The 8725-nt window shown below is 38.5% G+C and overlaps 1 pseudogene; it reads left to right on the top strand.

Moving 5' to 3' along the window:
• Nucleotides 1-7802: 7802 nt before the first annotated feature.
• On the top strand, nt 7803-8493 carry LOC110311001 (annotated as a pseudogene).
• The last annotated feature ends 232 nt before the right edge of the window (nt 8494-8725 follow it).

The raw sequence follows: 8725 nt of genomic DNA on the forward strand, positions 1-8725 counted from the left end.
CCCTTCTCTGTGATAACTCCAGCTATGTCAAGTTGACAGACAAAACCAGCCAGTACAGTAAGTACAGAGTACCCAATGTACAGTCCACAGAACTCAAAAAGGCCAACAAGTTGAAGTGCCCAATTGAGGATGCCTCAGTCTAACTTGGGAGGGACAAGAAAGCAATCACAAGTGAGAAAGGAGGGAGGGAATGGTGAAGGAAAGTGGACAGGGTGGGACAAGTAGATGGGAAGGATAGGAAACCTGATCTGGTATTGGGTGAGGAAAAGGACTGAAGCCATGAGGGCCAGCAGAAAGATTGGAAACAGACAACCTCAGGAAATAGGAGGTTGGGGGGACCCTCCAGAATGCAATAAAGACCTGGGCGGTGAGAGACTCTCAGTACTCAAAGGGAAGGATCTTAGATGAAACGCCCAACAGTAGGGAGAGGGAATTTTTAGAGCCTACCTCCAACAGAAAGACAGGATATCAAGTGAGGAATAGGGTTGCCCTCTCACAGTCACAACTCTGACCCATGATTGTTCCTGTCTGAAAGAATTACAGGGATGGAAATGGAGAGAAGCCTGAGGAAAGAAGGTCTAGCAACAGGCCCAAAGTGGGATCCAGCTCAAGGGGAAGACCCAAGTCCTGACACTATTACTGATGCTATAGAGAGCTCACAAAAGTGGACCTAGCATGATCACACTCTGAAAGACCCAACAAACAGCTGAAAGAGTCATATGCAAATATTTGCACTCAACCCGAAGCTGCTGGACCCCTGTGCTTGAACTAGGAAAAGGCTTAAAGAAACTGAGGGGGAGGGTGATCATGTAGAAGGACCAACAGTCTCCATTAACCTAGACCCCTAAGATCTCTCAAACACTGAGCCACTAACCAGGCAGCATATACCAGCTGGTGTGAGGCCTCCAACACACATACAGCAGAGGACATCTGGGTCTGGGTTTAATCAGAGATGATGCACCTGTCCCTCAAGAGAACTGAGTTTCCAAGGAGTTTAGAGGTCAGGTGGGCTGGAGACATCCTCGTGAAGACCGGGAGGTCGGGAGGAGGTATCAGATGTGGAACAGTAGGAGGATGGACTGGGCAGGGAGGGGGAGGGAGGGAAATCAAATATTTTTGGTCTCCTTTCTCAGTTTGAGTCAAATACTTTGCTTTATATGCTTCAGAAACTAGCCACCAGATGTGGAAGCCCAAGAACTTAAGCATTTGAACCATGACATCCAAGCATATCATATCACGTCTATTCTTCTTTCTTTCCTTGGTGAAATAAGAATAGAGAACAGAATCTGCAGAAAAATAAAAGCAAATCAATGTTCTAAAGGCAAGCTCTCATGGGGGACTTTTGGGATAGCATTGGAAATGTAATTGAGGAAAATATGTAATAAAAAAAAAAAAAGAAGCCTTACAACAGCTTTACTGTGTTCCCTTAGATAGCCCAGAATCCATTACTATGACCAGCACCTGAAGGTCTTTTCTGCTTTTCTGTAATTAGCCATAGTTTTTCCTTTTCCATATATATATATATATATATATATATATATATATATATCTCTCTCTGTGTGTGTGTGTGTGTGTGTGTGTGTGTGTGTGTAAATGATTACTTTTTTGGTTTTGGTTTTTAAATTATTTTATTTATTTACGTTCCAAATGTTGCTTCCCCCTCCCAGTTCCTCCTTCCCGAGTTCTTTATCCCATCCTCCCTCCCCTTTGCTTCCACAGACTCTTTCTCACAGTTTGCCCTCTTGGAATCAAGATTTGACTTAGGTACAGGTCCTAACAGCACTGGACTTTTGCGTTTAGAAATCACTCATCATCCATGAGAGCCAACGTACGTTCCCAGGTTTTCTCTCTCAGTAAATTTCTAGGGGAATGCTAAGAACTGTGCAAACCATCCCTTTCAGTGCAAGTTATTATGTAGTCTCAAGATTACACTGTTGCTGGTGATTTTTCGGTTATCTATTACTCAATACATCTAAAACAATTTAAACTCCACTTAGTGTGCTTTGCATTGTAGAAGCATTTTAAACTAACTTTGAACAATGTTAAACCAGAAGTAGCCTTGCCTTGGTTCTAGTTTTCTTGTGAAACTTTGACTTATAATACAGTCTCAGGTTCTGGGCTTCATCCTCTTGCTAGATCTTTGCCTCTGTGCTCATATCAGAGTAATTTTGATAGCAAGAAGCCTGGTTTTCACTTCATCTTTGAATAGTTTAGGAAATCTAAGGCACCTGGAATGAGGCCTTTGTAGCTGATAACTCTCTTCCTTGTTAGATGTTTCTTGCAGATGTTTCCCTTGTACTCAAGCTTCTTATAATGTTATACTGGCTTTCTCAGACCATCCAAGGAGAATAAATTATAGATTTAATTTATTTATATCTTCAAATAAAAGTATTTATATAGCTGGCCTGAATACTCAGAAATGCTGAACATTGCATGATTCTTCTCTTACCTGTCCAACATAATGAGTTCTGAGGGGTGTCTTGTATCGTAAATGGAAGTAAAATAATGAAAAATGGCTTAAAAATATTTTGGTGTTATCACCTAAAGAAAATGAAAAGTATTTTTTATTGTGTGTTTTCCAGAATGTATAAAGTTTCCTACATAGATTTCCATAATAACAAATTATTACTATAATTAAACATGGCTATAATGAAAATTTCTTACCTGAATGCACAGTGGCAAATGTAGGGAAATTTTTACCATTATATTAGAAGACCTACTTGATATTTTTAAAGTATCAACTTGGAATTAGCTTACCTATACATCTCACATATTTTCAAAGGATGAGTTTATTTTAATTAGTGTAATTATCAATAAAAAATAAAATATTGGATAATATTTATGAAGTTTGACCATGGTCTGGATAAATTACCTTAGTTAGTCCTATGATTTAAATACAATTATTTTACATTTCTTACACCTGTAGAAAAGTGCTTATTACATTTAAAAAACTGTCAAAATTATATGCTGAGTTGGAAGTGGGAAGTTGTAGCAAGCTGTGAATGCTGCTTTCCCAACTACAGGGAATTCAAGTGGGAGAAAGTGCTAAACGTACACAATTTTTATTACGGACTTAGAAAGTGTGGGAGCAGGATCTAATAATCTACAGATTTATAAGGCAGCCATGTGATTCTACTAAGTGCAAGATATGAAACCTCTGAGTTATGAGATTTAAACATTTTTAGTTTGAGTTCTCTGATGAGCATGCATTTCTTGGTTATCGAAAATGTGCTCACATTAGAATTTATTGTTTCCCATTCTTCTCATTCATCATATTTTAATATTATAAATCTGTTGGAAGTGTTGCATGAAAACAACCCCTGTTCCCAAGTTTTGACAAAAAACAATTCTTTTAAAAGCTAGTGAAATATTTGTGTTTATGCCACATTTATCACCAAAAGGTCACAGGTCCCAAGTGGGAAAAACTTTATCTGTGTGCTATGTTGAAATACTGTTCTCTACTGAATAGATGTAGGGCTGTCAGGGTAAAGACAGTGAAGGGCTCTACTACTGGTGGACACTTCTGTCCTGATGACTACAGGAACCAGGAGAACCATTTCCTCATAATTACAGTATTTTTTCAAAGGTTAAATTAATTAAAAATTTGACCTTTATATGTGCTTATATTAACTAAGAGAAATTTAAAACGTATCTGGAAAATGGTAATACAATTCTCTAAAAGGAACTAAAACTTATTGTTTCAGAGACATATGTGCTTATGATAAATGTTACCCTGAACATCTTGAGAATAGTATTAGTAGTTTGCTTGTCTGATTTGCAAATTTTCTATAGCTTTAAATTATGTTTTCCAGCAATTATTCTTTCAGATGGAAGAAAACCCAAAAACCATAACAACTTAATGAATTAGTTATATTATTCATTTTAATCATGCTTTCTGGTAAAACAAAGTGACTACTGGGTCAGACGTTCAAAATAAAGACACATTAGTTGGTGAGTTGAAGAAGAGGAAGAGAAGATGCTGAACAACCTACTTTCCCTATTTTCCTATTTTCCCTCATGTGGTGAAGCAGAAAAAATGAGCAAGATCCCCAGAGGTTTACAAAATGGCTGTACTCCATTTATTCAAACACACAGAGTATAATCATATTTTCGCCATCATTTTTGTGTGGGCCTGTGTACTGGACGTTTTCCTCAAGAACTCTGGTCCAGCCAGGTGTGAGGGTTCAGGTGAAGGTGAGAGAAAGCAAGCAAAGAAGGGGAATTGCCTCTGCCATTTCCACTGCTACAGCTACCCCTACCCCCAGATCAGCTGCTGTGGCTTCAGTTGCTCCAAGACTTTGCACCTGTCACTCTGTTCTGATTCTGGCTGGGCTAAGCCAGTGGGAGGCTGACTAGCCAGCAAGGGGTGTGGTGCTTCTGGCAGCATTTTCCAGAGAGTACATCTCTTCCCTAAGCAGCTGTGTTACAGCTCCTGTGACAGTAGCTCTCAGATGACAGAGTATTTCTCACACCTTTATTCCTTCTGGATAGGATCCTTATATACAGATTTGGGGTTGTTCATGGTCTGACAGCAGGTACTTCTTATTGGCTTGGTCTGAGAGTTTGGGGATACCTTACCAACATGCTAGGAGGGGCTTGGGGTGCTACTCCTATGTGACCAATGCCCACAAACTTCTCTACAGGGGGGCTGTAGCTACCAGGGGCCTTGGGCCAGGGAATAAGTGAACTGCCTACCACCCCTTCAGGATCTCCGGAGTTTTGAGCTTAGCTCAACTGGGAACTAGGCTACCTTTCACAGCCCACCTCCCCACAATCTTTGGCTTATGTAGTTCAACAGGTAGGAGATACCATTGCCTTGTAGTTTTGTTAAGCACGTCCGTGCTAATTAATGGTGTTGTACACTGACACAAAATTTGAATCACAAAAGATTAATGGCTTTAATAAATGTATTACACATCCTGATGATTACATTTAATAATGTATACTGACAAATTTCAAAGAATGTATATTGTTTTCTCATTACAAATATAAGGTAAAATATATAAGGTTCTGTCTCTCTCTCTCTCTCTCACACACACACACACACACACACACACATACACCACAGAGAGAGTTACAAATCTTTAAGTGTTTAAGTAAGAGTCTATTCAAAATAAAATATAAAAGAAATACATGTTATTATCTCTAACTGTATGAAGGTTTATTTTATTGGGTAGTAAATGCCCATATGTTTAAGTGCAAATGTATACTTTAAAATACAAGAGTTACTTTGAAATCTGTGTGAGGTATTGTTGCAGTTTAAGTCATAAGTAGTTTGGTGTGAGCAGTGACAGGATGGCTTCAGAAAGAATGCAGAAGCTGAAGTGCACTTGAGCTGGGCTTGTGACTTGAACTGGCAGAGTTTCAATCTTCTGGTTAAGGGGAGGTCACACAATGGTTTACACAGTGAAGCACACCTTAAATAAAAAAGTCCCTCATCCTTTGTAAAGGACAGTGAACTCAAATCACAATTATTTTTAGCACAGAAAAGGAGTAGATACTAAGATATATTGAGAAACTGCAGAATGTACAAAACCCAGACCTAAAATTTCCTCCATTCTTCCATCAGGACAATCGGCCAAATACACTTTATTTTGTTCCTAAATATCCAAGTATAAAATTCAAAAGTGTTTCTACAATTCTTCATTCATTTCCTTGCTCCTTCTTTTATTTGTTCTTAATAAGATATTTCCTTTTAAGACTACTGAGGAAATGCAAATGGCTGTGATTGAACATTACTTAGGGTTGCATGACCTAGTCTTCTATGAAGTTGAAGTGTACCTTTGAAACTAATGAATACTTGACTTTCTGAGAAAATGATAATGTTAATTCGTGGTTGGCCTTGCCTTGAGCTGCCTTCTTTTAAATTCTTACCTTGGCTTTGAACTTCCTTTATTCCAGTTGACTCTGTGAAATGAACCAGACTCTTTTCCCTTTGCTTCAACTGATACTTTATAAGACAACCATGGGAGTATGAAAATTTTTATGCTGACTACTATTCTGCTCCTCCGTGTTTTGTTCATCATAGCCCAATAAGTGAGTTTTCTCCACCTATTTAACATTTATTGCACTTAACACCTGGCTTCTTATACAGCTCCTCTTCCTTTATTTTCACTGTGCATTTGGAAGCTGACATCTCATATTTAGAGCACTTCCTGTCCTGTTAAACTGGCACTGGTATATCTTGTGTTTCCAAGAATCCTGGAGTTACTAGCTTGTGTACAAGGATATCGATGGTTACTCTACGTCAGTCTGGTAAGTGCAGTTCTGAGATACATTCAGTATTGTTTTTAATTGATATTTTTATGTCCTAATTCTTCATAGCTTCTTCATAAACACATACACACTCACAAGCACACACACACAGACTCAGATACAGACAGACATACATACACACACATTTTGTCAAGAATAGAACAAGGTAAGCAAGATAAAAGAGCCTAGAATCTATTCTGGATACTGCACATGAAGAAGGGTATGTTTTATGGATTTTAGCAAAGTTTAATCCTTTTACCTCAGCATATGGAATGAAAGTCATGCTGTCTTTCTGTGGAGCGCATACATTTGAGATTCCACATACATTAGCATGATTCTGAAACTTAGTGTAATAAGTCAAAGGAGTCTCAGGCTAGTGGTATCCCTCTCTACCTATCAGCACTCAGAAAAATGTATTGCCTTTCTGGGGAATGGGAATCCTTTTTCACACTAGAATCAGAATTTAGAAAACAGACAGTGAACTTACTTTACAATCCATTTCAATTTTTTTTTCATCTCATATGCCTATTGGATTAATTTGTTTCCCTGTTTTTGATTGTAATAGTCTATCATTACCACAAGTTAATTTGCTTTTCATGTTCATTCCAAATAAAGTCATTTATACTTCTGCTTTTCTACTTTCCTCCAGACATCAATCTTTTTCTTTCTTTAGGTGTTTACTTATTTCATTTAAAAAATTGCTATTAATTTCAGTAAAACTCTTGCAAACACTAAGAGTATTCACCTATGTCTTATATTGCTGATGGAACATATTATAAATGCTCCAATTCTACACAAAAGCAATGTTCACAGAAACCCATGAATCATCAAGTAGAGAGCTGAACATTTTCAGTCCCTATAATTTTCTTCCTAATCCCTTCTTAACAAACATCAGAGGCAGCTATCCTCTCAGTTTCAAATGCCTTGAGTATAAAATTGCCTTCCTAAAACATGTGCTTCTTTGCCATCTCCCAGAAAAAAATGTGCATTTTATTGTTTCTTCTCTACAAAACTGACAAACCTCTGTTGGATACTTACTGTACTTTTTTTAAAATATGAAATAATTTCTTTGAATATGGATGGTTATTATTTTACAATTCTACCTCGTGTTTTTTTCTTTTGTTGAAAATACATTTTTCTCATATGAAATACGTTGATTTCAGTTTCCCCCTCTATATATACATATCCCAGCTCTCCTCCACCTTCCCTCCTAGCTACCTCCACCTCCTTTGGTCTCTTATGGTAAATCAAACTGACTTTGCTTCTAAAGGATAATAATGAATTATAATAAGAGAAAACAATAAGAAAATAAAATCTAATGTAGGAATAATAAAATATAATAAATAAAACATAATAGGATGAAATAAAAAAAATAATGTCATAATTAGATATACAAAAAAAATAGAAGGAAAAGAGTCCAAGAGAAGAAACACATTGTTTACTCATTGAAAAAAAACTTATTAAAAACACTAAATTGTGGTGGTGTGTTGCTGCTCGAGAGCCGGATACTGTAGTCTTGCGGCACTGCGGCTTCCAGTTTCCAGACCATGTCTCACTTAATGGAGCCTCCACCGCCCTTGCACAACAACAACTGCGAGGAAGGGGAGCAGCCCTTGCTGGTGCCGCCTGCTGGCCCTAACAGTTCCTGGGTGGAGCTACCCATGAACAGCAGCAATGGCAATGAGAATGGAAATGGGAAGAATGGGGGGCTGGAACACGTTCCTTCCTCATCGTCTATCCACAATGGAGACATAGAGAAGATCCTCCTGGATGCACAGCATGAGTCGGGACAGAGCAGCTCAAGAGGCAGTTCTCACTGTGACAGCCCTTCACCACAAGAAGATGGGCAGATCATGTTTGATGTTGAGATGCATACCAGCAGGGACCACAGCTCTCAGTCAGAAGAAGTTGCAGAAGGAGAAAAGGAAGTTGAGGCTTTGAAGAAAAGTTCAGATTGGGTATCAGACTGGTCCAGTAGATCCGAAAACATCCTACCCAAAGAGTTCCATTTCAGACACTCTAAACGTGCTGCGTCTCTAAGCATGAGGAAGAGTGGAGCCGTGAAGAAAAGGGGCATTTCTCTGCAGAGTTCCTAAAAGTCTTCATCCCATCTCTCTTCCTTTCTCATGTGCTGGCCTTGGGGCTGGGCATCTATATTGGAAAACGACTGAGCACACCTTCTGCCAGCACCTACTGAAGGAGACAAAAAGCCCCTGGAAATGCGTGTGGCCTGTGAAGTGGTGTATTGTAGTTTGAATTTGAGACCTATTGTAAGCATGATCCCCACCTACAACCCTATTTTTACGTACCCAATTCCAGTAACTCTCAAATCCAGTATTTTACTCAAACTCTGTTGGGGCATTTTACTAACCTTGTTCCCTTTTTGGCCTGTAAGACACTTCAGAGATTTCTAAAAGAGTTTACTGTTGTTTAGAAATTTGCAAGGGCTTTTGTTTCAGCAATGCCACCA

This window comes from Mus caroli, chromosome 15, assembly GCF_900094665.2.
Source record: "Mus caroli chromosome 15, CAROLI_EIJ_v1.1, whole genome shotgun sequence".
Lineage (NCBI taxonomy): Eukaryota > Metazoa > Chordata > Mammalia > Rodentia > Muridae > Mus > Mus caroli.